This window comes from Natrix helvetica (assembly GCF_964273705.1).
Source record: "Natrix helvetica genome assembly, chromosome: Z".
In the NCBI taxonomy this organism is placed as follows: Eukaryota; Metazoa; Chordata; class Lepidosauria; order Squamata; family Natricidae; genus Natrix; species Natrix helvetica.
Genome location: NC_138554.1, coordinates 82,864,601 through 82,884,663, shown reverse-complemented (window position 1 = coordinate 82,884,663; position 20,063 = coordinate 82,864,601). Strand labels below are relative to the sequence as shown.

Below are 20,063 nucleotides of genomic sequence, written 5' to 3'. Positions count from 1 at the left end.
ATGCAAACAGATTTTTACAACTTGACACATGAACCAAGTCCTGAGTTCGAAGATCAAACACTTTATCGTTCAGTCATTGGGTCACTGTTGTACATTAGTAGTTGGACCAGACCCGACATTGCACTTAGTATTAATCTCTTGTCTCGACACGTAGGTAAGGAAAACAGTTTCATTGGACATGCGTTAAGAAGTTATTGAAATACCTAAAACACACTAAACATTTGAAGTTATTGTTAGAATCAACACATACTGATTATGCAGAATTATGTTGTTATGCAGATTCTGATTGGGCGAGTGATAAGAAATCACATAAAAGTACTTCAGGTTATATGATGTTCCTAAATAGATGTCCTGTTTACTGACAAGTGAGGAAACAGAATTTTGTTTCTTGCTCATCTACTGAAGCTGAATATGCTTGTGTTTCAGATGCATGTAATTCTCTAACATGGTTTGATGCTTTGGTCACAGATATATGGACACGTCCGATTCGACCAATCACCGTGATGGAAGATAATAAATCGGTGGTTTATATTTCTGAGTCATATTTCATAGGTTCTAGGTCCAGACACATTGACATCCGTTATCAAAACATAAAGCAATTAGTTAAAGAAGGTTTTGCTAAATTGCAGTAGGTATCTACACATACGGCATATAAATCCAAACAAACAAACAAACAAACAATAAACAAACAAATTGCTGACATGCTCAACAAACTGCTTCCAGCAGCTCAACACAAGCATCTGCGTAAGAAGTTGTGCCTTATTGATGATGTACCTGATGTCCGCTCAATTGGTAAAAGAAGGTGTGTCCCTGGGTTTTTTGTTTGCCAGCTGTGCTTAAACTCTAAGACATACGGTAGACTGATCTGACTCTTATCATAAGCTCACTTCGCATGTCCACATTTTTTTAAACTTTTTGTTCGCCTGCCAAGAAGATAGGTTTAAACGTTGATTTAAAAAAGGAACGAAGTACAGATCCACCTAAAGAAAATAACTTCCATTGTTAATATAAGCAAAAGTTCCACTGTTTCAAATAGTTCCAAAACAATATCAGAGCTCTAAAGTTATAATCAGGAAAGTGAATAAACAAAAGCATCCAAGCTGAATCCACAGCTGGTGTTTTGTCCGATGCAGCAGTTTTTGTCATCAATCTGTTTATCAAATCATGTGTTCAAGGTTATTTTTTTTCTCTCTGTTGCCACTAGATGGCACTGTTGTTACTGAAAAGGGTAGTTAGGGGGGGGGGAAAGAAAGTTCCAAGAGGAATCTCAGTGATCAATTTCTTCAAATATCAATATCAAAATTTAATTGTTTTACTGGCAATCAATTCTATCCAGACTGCTCTCTATTTCTCCCGACCATCCTTCTAAAATATTTGCTGAATCCTTTATTTATATTGGCATTCGATTCTCCGCCGCTACTTCCTGAAGGGGTAATCCACTCCCTTCCTTTGCCTTCTCTCTGCTCTCAGTCACTCAATCAGGGAGAAAATAAACAAACTTTTGAATACCATGTGCCCCAGGGTATTATCAAGATCTCACCCAGACGTTTCTAGCTCCTTCCTTCTCTCTTTTTGTGAAGCCGCCACAACTTTTGACAACTCGCAATGGCTGTCTTCCTTCCCATCTGGGTCGAAAGCTGTTGCAGACATTCGGGGTGGGGGTTTATGGCTACCGCCTTCACCTCTGCCTGTGCTCTCATTCCTCACTGTCTCTTCAAGACAGTTCCAGGCTCCAATGAGCTGCCCAGAGGGGAAAGATATTGCTGCTCCTCCGGAGCCCCGAAGTTCATGTGTGTACCATAGAGACGCTAGCCCCTCCACTTCCTCTTTTTTCAACTTATATGCCAACCATCTTCCAGGCTTATTAGCGTTTTCAAAATGTTTTGTTTTACACTTTTAATTTCATGTGCCAGTTCTATTTCCAGTAAGTTTATTTTATGTTTTTATGTCTATTCGGTTTTTCAATTCCTTTTTTTGTAGTTCTCACTGTAATTGTAATTCCAATCTTTTACATTGTTCTTATAACATAAACTTATTTTGTTTTTTATTATTATTTTTCTTTCCCATGTATGTTACAGCTAACCTTCAGGTATGTGCTTTAAGAGTATCCCATACAATTTGTAAGGAGGTCTCTTCCTCTGCTCTTTGAAAAAAAAAAGGCCGATTCTTTTTCCATCTTTTGTATAAATTCTTTTTCTTGCAATATTGCTTGATTTAATGTCCATCTCGTTTTTGTCCTTTCCATACAACTTTCATAGGATTGTGGTCTGCCCAGACATTAGATTCTATTTCTATCTCTAGCAAACATGCTTTCAATTTTGCTGTCATCCATACCATATCTATTCTGTACCAAGATTTTTGCCTATTTGAATAAAACAAATATTGATTTTTCTTAGGATGGGTTTCTCTCTATACATCTTGCACTCCTATTTCTTCCATTATTAAAAAAAAAGTTTTGAGGAATGTTTTCCTGGATTTTTTTTACCTATTTTACTGTTCATATAGTCAATTTCTGTATCTTCAATTGCATTAAAATCTTCTACCACACAGATATTTTCATATTCCAATTCTATAATTTTCTTGTGTAGTTTTCCATTAACTCATTGTCAACTTGCAAAGCTTGTTTTTTATTAGGTGCATATATCCTTATCAACAATATCTGTTTTTCCAGTGGAGATGGCAGGAGGGTCTACAGCAGGGCTTTGTCAAAGCCTGATTGGTCCAAAGACTTAGGGAAATTTCAAAGTATCCACCTTTCCCCATTTGCTCCCAGTTTCCTCTCAGTCTTTGGTCCAAGCAGTAGCTTTGGCTCCTTCGAGGTACTTTAGTGATTGTTTTTCATCCTTTTATTTGGTTAATTGGCTAATCTAAATCCCAAATTTCTGAGCTGCTGGCCACAGAGACTGTTTTTGCTGTCTCAGAAGGAGGTAGGACAGTCCTTGATTCCTACCTCTGGGCCTTGGGGAGTTCTGTCTGGTTCCTGGGGATTCGGGAGTGACAGGCTCCAATTCCAACAGCCGGGGGAGCAACTGCAGGCTCCTAGCATGGGCGGTGGCTCACCAACAGCCTCGCAGCCCCAAATTCACCGCAGTAAGCTTTGGAGAGCTCACTGCGGTTTCAAATAGTGCGCTGCAGCTCAGAGACACCAACCGCGGCTTCAAACAGCGCACTGTGCTGGGATAGCAGCTGCAGCTTCAAAGACACACTGCAGCTTGCAGGGAACAGCCACAGCTTCAAAGGAGCACCACGACTTGGAGAGGCAAGCTGTGGCTTGAAATTCAGATTGCTGGGTGAGGGAGGCTTGAGAAGCGGCGATTGAGCTAGCAACAAATCCAGCAACCAGCCTGAAACCATTGGAGCCGGGGAGGCTTCTTCTTCTCCACAAGGTGTTGGGCGGCAATTTGCAGACACACGTGGAGGTGGCCATTTTCTCCCAACCTTTTGTGCTCTGCGGCCTGCAATTGGGTCTTGGATTGATACCGACAGGTCACAAAACAAGACGTGGTCTGCATCGTGACCACAAACCAATGTCGGCAGGCATAAATCAGAGCAGCAATTTTGTGGCGCACGTGAGTAAGGGAATGGCTGCAACAGGGCCGGAGTCAGCACATACTTCCATGGAGGCCCAAAGTAAAGTTACTGAACTGTGACAGCACAGGCCCAGAACCAGGACAGCGGCTCCAAGCCATCTGCAGACCAGCACCCTTCCATAGCTACTGTTAGGGATGAACTGAGAAGGCAATGGGCCTTAGAAAAACAGGTTGCCAGAGCAGAGTAGGAGCAGGTTGCTAGGCCCAACTCTCCCAGCAGTTCAAGGTCTCCAGTTGGACCCAGCTCTCATCACTCAGGATCTCCTCCTAGGGGGTTTAATCCTTTCTCCCCCTCGATATCCCCTACTAGGCCTCGTAGACAGGTGGCATCCCCCTCCCCTCCCATTTCTTCGAGAGCGGATCCCCTGTAAGGTGGATCTCAGGATTACCTTCCGTTACTTCACCTAGCCCCTCAGGGTCCTTCAACAGCAGGGCCGTCAGATGAGGACCTGGAAGAGCTGGAGCTCCTACCTGAAAGTATTAGGAGGCTCATTTCTTCAGCCATTACAAAGGGCATTGCATCAGGTCTCTCTCAATGGGACTGTGCATACCAGGGGGAAGGGAGGCATCATACTGAATCCAGACATCATAGGTCTCCTCCTTCCTCCCATAGACAGGGGCATGCTAAGCCACTTTCCCCATTAGTGGTCAGAGAGGGATCTGCTTTAAGGGAGGACACCTACCATGATATGGGGTTTTCTGAAGACGAGGACACTGTTCCTCCTGATCCCCCGGCTTTTCCTGGGCTCTTTTCGCCCTCCATGTTCAAGCCTCTGCTACATAAGGCTAAGAAGATCACTAAGATAGGGACAGGGGCTGCTCCTGTGACCCAACCTAGGCATCCGAATCTGGCCATGTTCACAAACAACAATACGGATAAGGAGGAAGTGTCTGCCCCACCATTGTTTCTTGAGGTGGTCAAAAACCAGTGGGCCTGCCCTTCCATTCTGCCCAGTCCCGGGAGCAATGATCACTGCTTCTACAATGTGGAGCAGGCTTTCTCCCAGGCCCTCCAATTTCCGCCATGAGGTGATGGAAGGCATGGGGTGGGAATGGCGCCAATCATGACGCCTGCACGCTGAGTCCCCGCTGTCCAACCTGGTCCTCCAGCTCTGCTGCACACTCCACAAACCAAGATAGATGGACAGATCACTCCCCTCTGCCTCCGGCTGCTGCTTGAAGGGACTTAATCTCAAGGTTGTTTCCTCCCATTTAAACTTGACCACCTTTTCCAAAGGCATGAGTTCTCATCCGGAAGGAACAATCTCAACTAGAGGGACAGCCATACTGGACTTAATTTTTAAAAAACAGAAGAAATGATAGAGGGAGTTGAAACTGCAGGAACCTTGGGTGAGAGTGACCATGTCGTACTAGAATTCAAAATAATGCAAACACAAGCAATAGAATATAATGATGTCAGGGAAAGGCGGGGCTGATGTGACAGTACGACGTGCGATCTTGAAGCTCCAAGATCTCCATCAATATCTCTACCGCTGGATGGTCCTTTTGGACTTAAGAGATGGTGAAAGAGAAGGGCACCTCCTGCTGATGCCAGAGACATTGCAAAGTCCCTGGTAGATCCAGGAGAAGCCCTTTTTTCTGGCGACTGAGAAGCAGCCATTAAAGCTGCTGAAAGTTGGGATAGCTCCAGAACGGAAGGAAAGCTGGAGAGAAGGTGTGTCGAATTGGTGAGTTAATTTTTATTATTAGAGAAGAGAATACCCTAAACGATCAAAAGTAAAGTTAAAATTGAAGACAGAAGAGGTCAAGTGGCGAGATTAAGCCTGAGTCAAACGTAGTGTATTATTTTTCCTTAATCCTTTTATTGCTGGAATTTTTTACAAACACTTTTTATTTTTTAAAACTGGATTGGTTTTTCTCCTTTTATTTTTCTTTTTTTTAATACTTATTGTTTAAGACTTTCTTTTTCTTTTTTCAATGGTCTATTATTTAACAAAAAATCTCTTTTTCCTTAAGTTTGGAATATAAAGAGGGAGGTAAAAGTAGCGGAAAAGAAGTAACACTGTCACTTAAAGGCTTGGAGGCTTGGTAGCATTGTTTTTCTTTTCTTTGAGCATTTGATAATGTTGTGCAAACTAAGAGCTGGTGTTACATTTCAAGGACTCTGAGCTTGTTTATTGAAAATGATAGTAGGATGAGCACGGATTGTTTTTTTTTTAATATTTTTTTTATTTATTCTTATAAAAATAAAGTCATACAAACATAATTTCAAACATATTGCCGTCACAGCGCAAGAAATCATAACGTTTAAATAACTAAACTTGACATTACCATCCTAATAATAGGCCTAATATTTAGCACCAACATTTACACTTTATGCAGGCCAACTAGTCAGCGTACCTACATCATCAATTCTTGTTTGTCCTTTAATTTCTAATTAATATTATTTACCAGTATCTGATTTAAACATATATTATTGCTTCAGTTGTTATTATTCGGTCATTCCCGTACCCAATTGTACCACCTCTTCCACAAGTTATAGAATTCTGAGTCCTTTTTTCCTTTAATTAATTTTGTTAGTCTATCCGATTCTGCGCATTCATTAATTTTATTTATTACTGCCCTATCCATTGGTATTTGATCGCTCTTCCATTCCTGGGCAAATGCCAATCTTGCCGCAATGATTATGTGCAACACCAAGAACCATATCTCGATATTGATATCTGGGGGTTTGAGTCCTAACAGGAAGGTTTCAGGTTTCAAATCTAATTGATGTTGGGTGATTTCTATTAACCACTGCCTGATTTTTTTCCAGTATTTAATCGCAATTGGGCAGGTCCACCACTGATGGAAATAGGTCCCCTCTCTGTGACCACATTTCCAGCAATTAGGCATGATCCCAGGGAACATTCTGGCAAGTCTTGCCGGTGGTAGGTGCCACCGATATATCATTTTATATGTATTTTCCTTATACGAGGCTGCCATAGTCAATTTCATATTTTTAAACCAAATTTCTTCCCAACTTTGAAAGTCCAATGTGCGTCCTATATTCCGTCCCCAAGCAATCATGCAGTCTTTGACCACTTCTTCCCCTACGTCCAATAGCAATAGATATCCGTAACACTTGGAAAGCATCCCTTTCTCTGTTCCAAAAAGAACCTTGTCCATTTCTTGTTTATAGGGATATATACCTTCAGTCTTCTGATCTTTTTTATACCTTGAGAATATCTGGGAATATGGCCACCAGTCGATATGGTACCCTTGCGAAGCTAGTGATTCCCTGGTCTTCAAATTCCCCTGTGAGTCTAAGATCTCTTCATATGTCAAGATCTTCTCCCCTCTGTATCGTGTTGGATAAACAAGGGCTTCCTGAGTAGAGATCCAGCATGGCACCTTCAAGTATAACTTCCTCCTCAACTTCTCCCAAGAGTGGCTCAAGGTCCTACGCACCAGATGATCGTTAAAGTGTTTGGGTCGCTCTGAACCGGGCCAAATATAATAGTGCCAACCATACTGTAGGCCCCAGCCTTCAATAGTCAGGAGCCGTGTTCTTCTCAGGGTCATCCATTCTTTAATCCAAATTAATAAAGCCGCCTGATAATAAAGCTGCCAATTGGGGAGACCAAATCCCCCTCTAATTCTAGGTTCCTGCATCATTTTCAGTTTGATTCTAGGTTTTTTACCTTGCCAAATAAATTTTGAGACGGCTCTATTAATTTCATCAAAGAATTTCTTTTCCAATCTTACAGGAGCCGATTGAAATAAAAATAACCATTTGGGGAGAGTACACATTTTAATAACTGCTATTCTCCCCATAAGGGAGAGTTGTAGGTTCTTCCATCTGCCGAAATCTTGGACCATCTGTTTGTAAAGGTGAACATAATTGTCCTCCTTTATGGAGCTACATCTCCCTGTCAGCCATATTCCTAAGTATTTGATTTTTTTAACGGACTTCAGACCCACTAGATGTTCAAGTTGATGGTTCTGTCTTGTGGTTATGTTTTTGACCAACATTTGGTCTTATCTTCATTAAGGAGTAGACCTGCAACACTCCCAAATTCCCTAATTAGTTCTAACAAATGCGGTCCTGATTCCCTTGGTTCCTCTAGAATGAAGGCCAGATCATCAGCATAGGCTTGCACCTTAACCTCCTCCCGTCTAATCCTCATTCCCTTTATCTCGCTTTTCCGTCTTACTTCTCTCAGTAGAGGTTCCAAAGTCAAGACAAATAGGAGCGGGGATAAGGGGCAGCCCTGTCTTGTACCTCTATGAATCTCAATCTTCCCTGTTTGATCTCCCTCAATCAATACCTTTGCTGTTTGTTTTTGATATATGGCCTGAATTGCCCCAAGGAATTTTGTGCCAAAATCCATATATTCCATCTGGGCTATCATAAAGTCCCAGGAGACCCGATCAAATGCCTTTTGGGCGTCGACAAAAACTATGGCCATCTGTTTATCCGGGGAGGCCTCAAAATATTCCAGGGTATTCGTAATCATCCTCAAATTATCCCGCAGGTGACGATTGGGGAGGAAGCCATTCTGATCTGAGTGTATGAAGGTATTGAGAAAATAGGTAAGTCTTGCTGCTAACACTGCCGCAAAAATTTTATAATCAGAGTTTAGCAGCGAAATTGGCCTGTAATTTCTAATAAGTGACAGGTCAGTCCCTTCCTTGGGAATAATGGAGATAAACGCTTCAGACCACGGATTGTTTATACAGGTTCTCCTCTGGTGTACTATCAGTAGCTGGATTGGAGTGAAAAGAAAGCTTGGAGTTGAAAGGAAGAAGATTGCAGTGAACTTGTTTGGAACTTAATAAAAAAGCCTTGGATTCAATATAGTGGCAGTGTTTGCTATCTGGAGGAAAAAATCAATACAGATGATGTTGCGGCACGAAAAAGAAAAGGAAGTGACATTGCAGATGATTATGCAAGAAATTCAAAAAATACAAGAACAGAGAACATTGAAAAGAGAACAGAAAATATTGAACAAAGAACAGGAAAAATAGATGAAAAAATTGATAATATCCACCAAACGATGATGAAATATGAGGGCAGATTTCAAAAAATTGAAGAAAAAGATGAACAAAGAGATAAGAAAATTGGAGATATTGCCAGCAGATTGAGTGTGGTTGAAAAAGACAAGAGTGGAATATTGGAATGGGAGATTGACAGATCAGAATTTTACCTCAGATTCCAGAATATAAAAGAAGAAAGGGGAGAAAATTTGGCAGAAGTAATGATAGAAATTCTGGCAGAAGCATCGGTGATAACCTAAGGGAAGTTGATGGAAGGAACAGACGAGGGGTTTCAAGATATGCAGTGAAAAACAAGTTGCCAAGAGAAGTCCATATAAGATCTACCAAGAAAGCAATTAGAACACAAATACTACAAATGACTAGAGATAAAAGATTGTACTACTACTGGATGGATACAGGATGATGTAATAAAATGCTATAATGAAAATTATTTTTTAAAAAAATTTACGATATTAGGCATAAAATCAAGTAATAATAGTTATAGTCAAATAAATGATTAACAATGATAATGTATACATATACAGTAGATTGATAATATGAGATTTTATATAAATTGTAAGTGAGGGCTATGGAAAGGATGCACAAAAGTTTTGTAACCAAAGATAAACAATTTTATACAGAATATAATATAAAGATGTACTACTACTGGATGGTTTTAGGATGATGTAATGAAATGCCATAATATAAATTTATTCTAAATTTAGAATATCTCATATAAAAGAAGTAATAACAGTTATAGTCAAATGCTTAACAATGATAATTGTATGCATATATATCAAATTGATAATATGAGATTCTATATAAATTGTAAGTGAAGACTATGGTGAGGAAGCACAAACGTTTTGAAACCAATCAACACACTGTATGTAACTGGAAGATGGTTTTATGTTTTTCGGTGTTTGTTTAAAAATTTTATATATATATATATATATATGAATAAAATGATGTCAGAGCCTTAGATTTTAAAAGAGCTGATTTTAACAAACTCAGAGAGAATTCGGGAAAGATTCCTCGGATGAAAATCCTAAATGAGAAAAGTCAAGAATCTTGGGAAACTGAAAAATATGATCATAAAAGCCCGGACCAGCATAATACCACTGAGAAAGAAAAACAAAAAATCCAAGAAGTCGCTGACAAATTGAAAGAAAAAAATGGCAATTACAAAAAATGGAAAGAAGGACACACAACTAAGGCAGAATATCAGCAGATAGCCAGAATCTGCAAAGACGAAGTTAGGAAAGCAAAGGCTCAGAATAAACAAAGACTTGCAACAGAAGTCAAAGATAATAAAAAGTTTCTTCCAACATATAAACAAGAAGAAAAAAATAAAGGAAACAGTCGGTCTAAAGGGAGAAGACAGCAAGGAAGCAATAGGCAACAGAGAGAAAGCAGAGCTGCTTAACTCATTCTTTGCATCGGTCTTCACTCAGGGTCCAGACCCTCTTCCGGTTTGTTCATCCCCTTTTCGGAAACTGTTCTAAAAAGTTGTTTTTTGTTCTCTATATACAATTATAGGTATACATTCACATATTTATTCTTTTTCACATTTTTTGTTCTTATACATTTGTCATTTCATTTACAGGGTTATAACATACCATTTGGTTTGCTTTGTTTACCATCCTTCGCCTGTTTTGACACCATCTTCTTTTCTCTTTCTTTTCTCCCTCCCTCCCTTCTCTACTTTTTTACTCCTTTCCCTTCTTTCTTCTCTTTTCTCTCCCCTATTTCTCTCTTCCTTTCCCTACCCTCTCTCCTTCATCATTCTCCCTTTCATCTTCCTCTCCACACCTCTATCTTCCTTCCCTCCTCTTTCTCTCTCCTCCTCTCTTCCTTTCTTTCTATTGTTGTAGGTGTCTTCCAGTTCTTCCCTCCTCTTTCTCTCCTCTCCTCTCCTCCTCTCTTCCTTTCTTTTTCTATTGTTGTAGGTGTCTTCCAGTTCTTTTTATTGTCTTGGGATGGTATTTCCACAAATCCAAAAATAATGAAATCTTATTTTTGTTCCCTTTCCTTCTAAATCCTGATTTTGTTTTTCCCCCTTTGTATCTTGCTTTAGAATATATGCTTATACAGTATATTATATTTTCTACTCAATGGCATGTCGTCTGGGTTACATATTTTCCCCTTACTTTCTTTTCTGTATGTCCTTATCTAACCATTCATAAAATCTTCCCCATGTCTTGAAGTACACCAATTCCTCTTTATCCTTTATTTTCAAAGTCAATCTGTTCATCTCTGCACAGTCCAGATTTTCTTTATTATCTCCTCTTCTGTTGGTACCTTATTTAATTTCCAATTTTGAGCAAATGCAATTCTTGCTGCTGTATTTACATGTATAATCAAATAGGTGTCTTCTTTCTTATATTTCTCTGGGAGGATACCCAATAAGAATGTCTCTGGTCTGGGCTCTATCTTTTGTTGTAATATTTCCTCTAAACATGTTCTTTAATCCAATAGTTCCTTACTTCTGCACATGTCCACCACATATGGTAGTATGAGCCTGTTACTTGTTGACACTTCCAACATTTTGCTGATTTATCTTTAAACATCTTAGCTAGTTTTACCGGTGCTATGTGCCATCTATAAAACATTTTGTACAAGTTTTATACACAATACAATACAATAGCGGAGTTGGAAGGGACCTTGGAGGTCTTCTAGTCCAACCCCCTGCCTAGGCAGGAAATCCTATACCATTTCAGACAGATGGCTATCCAACATCTTAAAGACTTCCAGTGTTGGGGCATTCACAACTTCTGGAGGCAAGTTCTAACTGTCAAGAAATTTATCCTCAGTTCTAAGTTGCTTCTCTCCTTGATTAGTTTCCACCCATTGCTTCTTGTTCTACCCTCGGGTGCCATGGAAAATAGTTTGACTCCCTCTTCTTTGTGGCAACCCCTGAGATATTGGAATACTGCTATCATGTCCCCCCTAGTCCTTCTTTCTATTAAACTAGACACACCCAGTTCCTGCAACCGTTCTTCATATGTTTTAGTCTCCAGTCCCCTAACCATCTTTGTTGCCCTTCTTTGCACTCTTTCTAGAGTCTCCACATCTTTTCTACATCGTGGCAACCAAAACTGAATTCAGTATTCCAAGTGTGGCCTTACCAAGGCATTATAAAGTGGTATTAACACTTAACGTGACACTGATTCTATTCCTCTGTTTATGCAGCCTAGAACTGTGTTGTCTTTTTTGGCAGCTGTTGCACACTGCTGGCTCATATTTAAATGGTTGTCCACTAGAACTCCAAGATCCCTCTCACAGTTACTACTATTGAGCAAGGTACCACCTATACTGTACCTGTGCATTTCGTTTTTCTAGCCTAAATGTAGAACCTTATTCTTTTCACCATTAAATTTTATTTTATTAGATAGTGCCCAATGTTCAAGTTTGTCAAGATCCATCTGTATCTTAAGCCTATCTTCTGGAGTGTTGGCTATTCCTGCCAGCTTGGTGTCATCTGCAAATTTGATGAGTTCCCCATCTATTCCCTCATCCAAATCATTGATGAAGATGTTGAAGAGTACTGGACCTAAAACAGAGCCTTGGGGTACACCACTGAATACTTCCCTCCATGTAGATGCAGCTTTGTTGTGGACTACACATTGAGTAGTCAGCCAGTTGGTCAGCCAGTTACGAATCCATGTGGTCAGCCAGTTACGAATCCATGTGGTGGTGATGCTGTCTAACCCACATTCTTCTACTTTATCTAGTAGTAGGTTATGATCTACCTTATCAAATGCCTTAATGAGGTCCAAGTAAACTATATTGACGGCATTCCTCTGGTCCACTAATTTTGTCACTTTGTCAAAGATGCAATAAGATTAGTCTGGCATGATCTGTTTTCAAATCCATGTTGGCTTTTGGCTATTACTTAGTTTACTTCTAGGTGTTCACTAATCCGTTGCTTGATTATCTTTTCCAGAATCTTCCCTGGTATTGAGGTCAGGCTGATGGGTCTATAGTTTCCTGGATCTATTTTTTTTCCTTTTTGAAGATGGGAACCACATCAGCTCTTTTCCAGTCCTCTGGCAGTTCCCCGGTGCTCCAGGATCTCTGAAAGTTATAGTTCAGTGGTTCTGAAATCTCGCCTGCCAGTTCCTTCAGAACCCTGGGGTATAATCCATCCGGTCCTGGTGATTTGAACTTGTCTAGAGTAGACAGGTGCTCACTTACCATTTTCTTCCCTATTTCAATTTGTGTTCCTAATCTGATTTTTGTGGTGCTGTTTTTGAAAGGTTGGATTGATTTATTCCTTTGTGTAAAGACAGATGCAAAAAATGAGTTAAATAGTTCTGTTTTCCTATAGCTTCGGCAGGAGGGGCTACAGCTGGGTGTAGTCACAGCCTGATTGGTCCAGAGACTGAGGAGTTTTTCTTAAGTAACTTCCTTTTCCTCATGGCTCCCAGGTTCCTCAGTCTTTGGTCCAAGCATTAGCTGTGGCTCCAGTGAGGTATCATTTAATATAAATTAATTTAATACAACAAAATTTGACTAATTGGAAAAATTCAAAACAATTTAAAAAAAGGAGAGATCAATTTGAGTGTGGCCAGGATAATTGATAAAGCCCCTTCAGGGCATTGAGGGCTTCGGCCCCGCCCTGAGCCAGCAAGAGCTGCACTGATTCCAGGGGGTGCAGGAGTGGAAAGCTCTTTGTAGCCCCGAGATCGCGTTTAAATTGCCGCAAGCCTTCTCTTTGCTTCAAGCGACCCCCAGAGCCTTGCCGAGGCTTTAAAAACCCGCCACGGCCGTTTTAAATGCTGGAAAGCCATTTTTCATTGCAAATAGCGCACGGAGCACAGTTTCTTCACAGAATGCAGCACGGCTGAGAGAAGAGGCAACAAAAGGTTTTCGTAGTGTTGGGGCGTGGCTTGTCGTGAGGCTTACACCTCAGAGCCATTAAAACAGTAATTGCCTCCATCTTCTCCACTCCACGAGGCGCGGCGGCCATTTGGAGCGACCTCGTGGGCAGCGGCCATTTTCTCACACTGCGGCCTGCACTCAGAGGTAACGAAGGCCTCATTCATCCCAGTCCAGATATCAACAGCACTGGACATGGCCACCACAGTTTCAGATTCCAACCAGGCCCCGGGAGAAGTGGTGGAGGAAGCACAGGGCAGGTTTTGGCCTAGAGCAGCAGCCTCCAAGCCTGCAGCTGAACACCGCCCTTCCAGAGCGGCCACTAGGGATGAGACCAGGAGGCAAAAAGCCCTAGAAAAGCAGGTGACTAGGGCAGAGAGGCTGGCTCAAGCAACCAGGCCTGAATCCCCTTGTAGATCCAGATCTCCTATAGGGTTCAGCTCCTACCACTCAGGTAACTCTCCGAAGGGCTTCAGTCCTTCCTCTCCATCTCCCCAGCAAGGCCCCCTAGAAGGATGACTTCTCCGTCTCCCCCTATTTCTCCCAGATCATTCAGGGGGGGTGTAGATGATCCGGGAGAGGGGGGATCTCAGGATTACTTACCAGCAGCTCAGCTAGCCCCCAAAGGGCCCTCCTCCCAAGGGCCTTCAGAGGAAGACCTGGAAGATTTGGATTTGTTACCAGATACGATTAGGAGATTCATTTCTGTTGCCATTTCCAGGGGCATTTCCTTGGGCCTATCCCAACAGGAACATCAACCTCAGAGACCATCCAGGCCTCCTATGGCCTCCAGACATAGATCCCCATCATCCTCTAGGGCAGTGATTGCGAACCTATGGCACGCGTGCCACAAGTGGCACGGGGAGCCATTTGTCAGGGCACGCAAGGCGCTGCCCTGTCAGCTGGCCAGCACGCATACGCGCGCTGGCCACCTGAGTTCACCTTTTTTCAGCCATTTTTCACCCTCCCCAGGCTCCAGAGGCTTTATAGGAGCCTGGGGAGGGCGAAAAGAGCCTCCCCCCACCCCCCCGGAGGCTTCAGGGACCGTCCGGAGGCTTCCCTGATGCCTTTGGAGCGCTTAAAACGACCCTCTGGGGGGGCAGGGGGGCTCTTTTCCCTCTCCCCAGGCTCCTATAAAGCCTCTGGAGCCTGGGGAGGGCGAAAAAGCATGTAAAAATGGGGCGGTTGTGCGTTGTGCGCACATGCGCACTGGGGGGGTCGTGCATTGCATTATGGGTGCGGCACGCCCACACACGACCCCCCCTGCGCTTCCCCCTCTTGTGGCACGCGAGCCAAAAAGTTCGCCATCGCTGCTCTAGGGATAGGGATCCTAGGCCCCCTTCCCCCTCTATAGTCAGCAAGGGTTCTGTTCTGGGGGAGGTGGCCCATCCGGAGTTGGGGTTCTCAGAGGATGAGGACCTGGTCATCCCCGAATCACCCACCTTCCCAGGTCTCTTTCCCCCTCTGGCCTTCAAGCCTCTGCTACACAAGGCCAAAAAGACTACTCAAATTGGCATGGGGGCTCCCCCAGTCTCAATACAAGGATCCAAGTTTGGCCATGTTCATAAATCCCAACATGGACAAGGAGGAGATTCCAGCTCCTCCCTTGTTTTTGGAAATAGTCAGGAACCAATGGTCTCTGCCTTCCTACCTAACCCTGGGAGCAATGATAGACGCTATTACAATATGGAACAGGCTTTCGCCCAGGCCCTTCAACTTCCCACTGTGGACACTCCAGTTGCCCTTCTCGCCAACACCTCCACAGTTTCGGGCGACGTGGCAGACAAGCTAAAACCGGAGGATAAGCGGGCAGAGCTCACCCTCCGCAAAAACTTTAACGCTTCGGCCTGGGCCATCAAATCTGCCACTGCAGCATCTTATTTTAATCGCACTATGGTCATGTGGCTACGCCAGCGCCAACTGCAAGACCGTATCCTGCTGGAAGATGAGCGTCTTCACCAAGACCTCATCAAAATCATCTCAGCTATCCAGTTCTCCGCGGATGCCACTCTAGACTCTATGAAATTCGCGTCTAGGGCCTTGGCCACCTCGGTTACCTCGAGGCGTCTTTTGTGGCTTCACAATTGGCAAATGGACAACAAGTCCAAATGGAACGTGGCAGCAGCCCCGTTCTCTGATCCCAATCTCTTCGGGGTTGCATTTGATCCCCTCCTTGTGGAAAATAGGGATAAGAAGAAGGTCCTCCCCTCTAACTCTAAGGAGTCGGATTCCCATCCGTTTTCGTACCGAAGGCCTTCTGCTTCTTCCTCTTCTTACTTCAGGGCGCCTGACCAGGACTACCGACAACAACGGTTTGCCCCTTATAGATATGATAGGCAGAGTCAGAGGCCTTTCTACCAGGACAGGTAGAAAGGGGAGGGGCGGCCGTCCCTTCCACAGGGGGAAATTACTCCAATCCGAGTCAACCCATAGGCGGCCGCCTGGCATTCTTCGCGGATCAATGGGACCAGATAACATCAGATGTCTGGGTCAGGTCAACAGTCAGGGACAGCCTCCAGCTCGAATTTCTCTCCTCTCTCCCGACGCTCTTCAGGACCTTCCCTCCGTCCAGGGATCCGGAGCGGCGATGCCTAATGCTCCTGGCAATTCAACATCTGCTGGACATTCGGGCAATCAAGCCGGTTCCCCCAGAGGAATGGGGGTTAGGTATGTATTCCAACCTTTTTGTTGTCCTGAAGAGCTCTGGGGAATAGAGGGCTATTCTGGACCTGAAGCGCCTCAACTCTTACCTGGTCTATGGGAGAGTCAAAATGTCCTCCCTCAAGTCCATTCTCCTGGGGTTTAGGCGGGAGTATTTCATGGCCTCAGTAGATCTGACAGAGGCATATCTGCACATCTTGATTCGGCCAGCCCATCGCAAATTTCTCTGATTCCCTCACGGGGGGGCGCGACACTTTCAGTACAGGGCTCTCCCATTCGGCCTAGCCTCTGCCCCCCTCCCCCACGTTCATGAAGGTCCTGGCGGCATTGGCGGCTCACCTGTGTTCTCTCCCAGTGAGACTCCATTGCTATCTCGACGACGTGTTGGTCCTAGCCAGTCAAGGAGTCAGGCCATTCATGACCTCTCCATCACCATCCGAGCTCTACAATCCCTAGAGTTTTCCATCAACTTCACCAAGAGTCATCTGTCTCCCTCCACGAGAATCCTTCATCTGGGCACAGTGATGGACTCAAGATCAGGGCTAATTCGTCTATCTCCAGAGCGCCTGACAAGCCTTCAATTCCTAGCACGACATGTCCGCGCAAGTCGGTCAGCTTCCATCCTGACCTTGGCCCGCGTGATGGACAAGATGGTGGTGTGCATCGGGATTGTTCCGTGGGCCCGACTCCATCCCCGGACGCTTCAGTAGGTGCTCATTCCGTTACAACGACGGTGCATAAGCAATTCATCACGCTCAATTCATCTGTCTCCAGGTCTCCGCTGGTCCCTAAGATGGTGGCTATCTCTGGCCTTGAACCCCGGAGTGGAATTTTGGGAACCAGAACGCACGACGATCACGACAGACGCGAGTCTCTTTGGTTGGGTAGCCGTGATGAACACCAGCATATCGCAGGGTCGATGGTCAAGATCCAACCTGCGCCACAATATCAATTGGCTGGAACTGAAGCCTGGCCCTTCTCCACTTCCGGGACTCATTATCCAACCATCACGTACTGCTTCTGACGGACAATGTGACTGCGAAGGCCCACATAAATCGTCAGGCGGGGACTCACTCAGGAACCTGTGGCTAGAAGCCCAGAAGCTCGAGCTCTGGGTGGAGAAGAACCTAGCTTCTATCGTGTTGGAACACATCTCGGGCATCTCCAACCACCAGGCCGACTGGTTGAGTTCAGCGATGGTTGACCACGGCGAGTGGCAACTGATTCCGGAACTTTTCAACAAGATCTGTCTTCACTTCGGCACTCCACTGGTGGACTTGTTCGCCAGCCCATCCAATGCCCAACTACCCAGGTTCTTCTCCCGCTTCCCAGCTCGCAATGAAGAGAACAGACGCTCTCCGAAGTACGTGGCCTCCGGGCCTCATTTATGCCTTCCCTCCCCTCCCTCTCGTTCAGGGGACCCTAAGGAAGATTGTCTTAGAGGGGGCCCACATCATCCTGGTGGCCCCATTCTGGCTGAAGTGACCCTGGTTCGCGGCTCTGGTCCAGTTGTCCATCTCCCCCTTGAGGATCCCTCAGGAGGAGGTCGCTCTGTGCCAGGGGATCTTGTTACATCCAGAGCCCCAGTGGCTCCAGCTTGTTACATCCAGCCCCAGTGGCCTGGCACTTGAGCAGTGCCTCCTAAGGACTGAAAACTTGTCGGCTGTCATCTCCACCATTGAGGCTGCTAGGCGTCCTTCAACCATGCACATTTATAATTCAACGTGGTCAATGTTCGCCTCCTGGTGCAAGAGATTCCACATCTCCCCACCCAAGGCCTCGGTAGCCCAGGTTCTTGAGTTCCTATAACATGGGCTAGATAGGGGTCTCTCCCATAATACCTTACGGAGACAGATGGCCGCTCTCTCCTCGGTCCTGGTGGGTGAGGGTCGTTTGTCCTTAGCCCAGTCCCCCCTAGTCAAGAGGTTCCTCAAAGGGGCTGCAAACCTGTGTCCTTCTCCGTTCATAGATTCCCCACGTGGGATCTTCCCTTGGTACTTAGGGCTCTCACAGGGGGGGGGGGGGCTTCTTAGTTTTCTCACCTTAAAGGTGGCCTTTCTCATCGCCATCACCTCGGCTAGACAGATTTCAGAGTTGGGGGCCCTATCCTCTAAGGAGGACCTGTGTCAATTTCAACAAGACAGGGTAGTCCTAAGACTCGAACCAACCTTCTTCCCTAAGGTCAACTCCATGTTCCACAGATCACAGGAACTCATTCTCCCTAACTTCTGTTCCTCTCCCTCTCACGAGAGGGAAGTCATCTGGCACCACCTGGATGTTCGCTGCGCCTTGCGCATCTACCTAAGGCCTCCTTCAGGCGGTCAGAGGCCCTGTTTGTGTCATTTCAGCCTAGCACGATGGGCACCAGAGTCTCCTACGCTACCATTGGAAGGGGGCTGAGGCAGGCTATTAAGGAGGCCTACAAGGCCTCACATCAGGTTCCACCTCAGGGGATTACGGCCCATTCCACCAGGAGTGCGGCTACCACTGCCGCCTGGACCACCAGGGCCCCGCTAGAGGATATCTACAGGACGGCCACTTGGGCATCTCCATCCCCCTTTATCAGACATTACCGTTTGGATCATTTCGCTTTGGTGGCTGCGGCTTTCGCCTGCAGGGTACTCCAACAAGTGGTGACATCCCCTCCCCGGGGGTCAACTTCCCACCCTGGGACCTAGCTTGGGTATGTTCCAGCTGTAGCCCCTCCTGCCGAAGCTACAGGAAAAAGAATGTTGATCCTTACCTGAATGATTCTTTTCTTTAGCGTAGGCAGGAGAGGCTACATCCCACCCATTATTGATTGATAGGGGTCAGGGCGGTCGGGAATGAATTTGTGTGTGCCTTGGTTTTTCTTACATACTGCTTGCAGCTTTTCCATTCGATCTCGTGAAACTGGGAGCCAGGAGGAAAAGGTAGTTACTTAAGAAAAACTCCTCAGTCTCTGGACCAATCAGGCTGTGACTAAACATCTTCATTGGTATTGTACTAGACTTTGAGCTTTTGTAATCTCATTTTTCAAAATTTCCCAAGCTGCTTGAGTTATTTTCCCCTTGAGGATTCTCATCCATGGCATTCTTCCCATGCTCTCTCTAAGTTTATTGAAATTAGCTCTCTTAAAGTCCAAGACTCTAGTTTGACTTTGTTCTACTACTTGTGTTTTCATAATGTTGAATTCCAATATTGCATGGTCACTTGCCCCCAGAGTTCCTATGGCTTCAACACCTTCTATCATTTCCTCTCTGTTAATGAGAATTGAGTCCAATATGGCTGATCCCCTTTTTCCCTTCTCTACTTTTTGGGAAACAAAGTTGACTGCTAGGTTCGTTAGGAACTTGTTGGATCTTCCACTTGGTGCAGAGTTTGTTTCCCAGTTGATGTCAGGGTAGTTAAAATCTCCCATTACTTTTGTGGTGTGCTTCTTACATACTTTAGTTAGATGAGTAGCAAAAAGTTCATCTATTTCCTCTGCTTTGTTGAGTGGCCTGTAGTATAGACCTATGGCAATGTAATTTCTTCTCTAACCTTTAATATTGTCCCAAATGCATTCAAGATAGTTCTCATCATTGTTGTGCTCTATTTTTGTAGAGATGTAGTTATTTCTTATATATAATGCAACTCCACCTCTTCTTTTATTTGGTCTATTTCTTTTAAATAATTTAAATCCCTCTAGCTGTATGCTCTATTCGTGGGTTTCATCCCACCAAGTTTCTGTAATGGTAACAATATCGTATCTGTTCTCATTTACTTGAATTTCTAATTCACCCTGTTTATTCCTCATACTCTGTGCATTGGTTTATAGACATTTGAGTCCCATTTTGTTTGACCCTGTGTTTACTGTCTACGTAACCTGTGTTATGCCTGACTGCCCCTATTTTCTTACCACTTGTATGATTCGTGCACATGGTATGGCACTCACTATTAAATGCTTGGTTTTGCTTGGCAGCAGGAGTGATA

The 20,063-nt window shown here is 44.3% G+C and overlaps 1 protein-coding gene across 4 annotated transcripts in view; it reads left to right on the top strand.

The window, feature by feature from the left end:
• TRAK1 (trafficking kinesin protein 1) overlaps positions 1–20,063 on the top strand; it is a 290,199-nt gene that overhangs the window by 16,572 nt on the left and 253,564 nt on the right. The window lies entirely within an intron of this gene.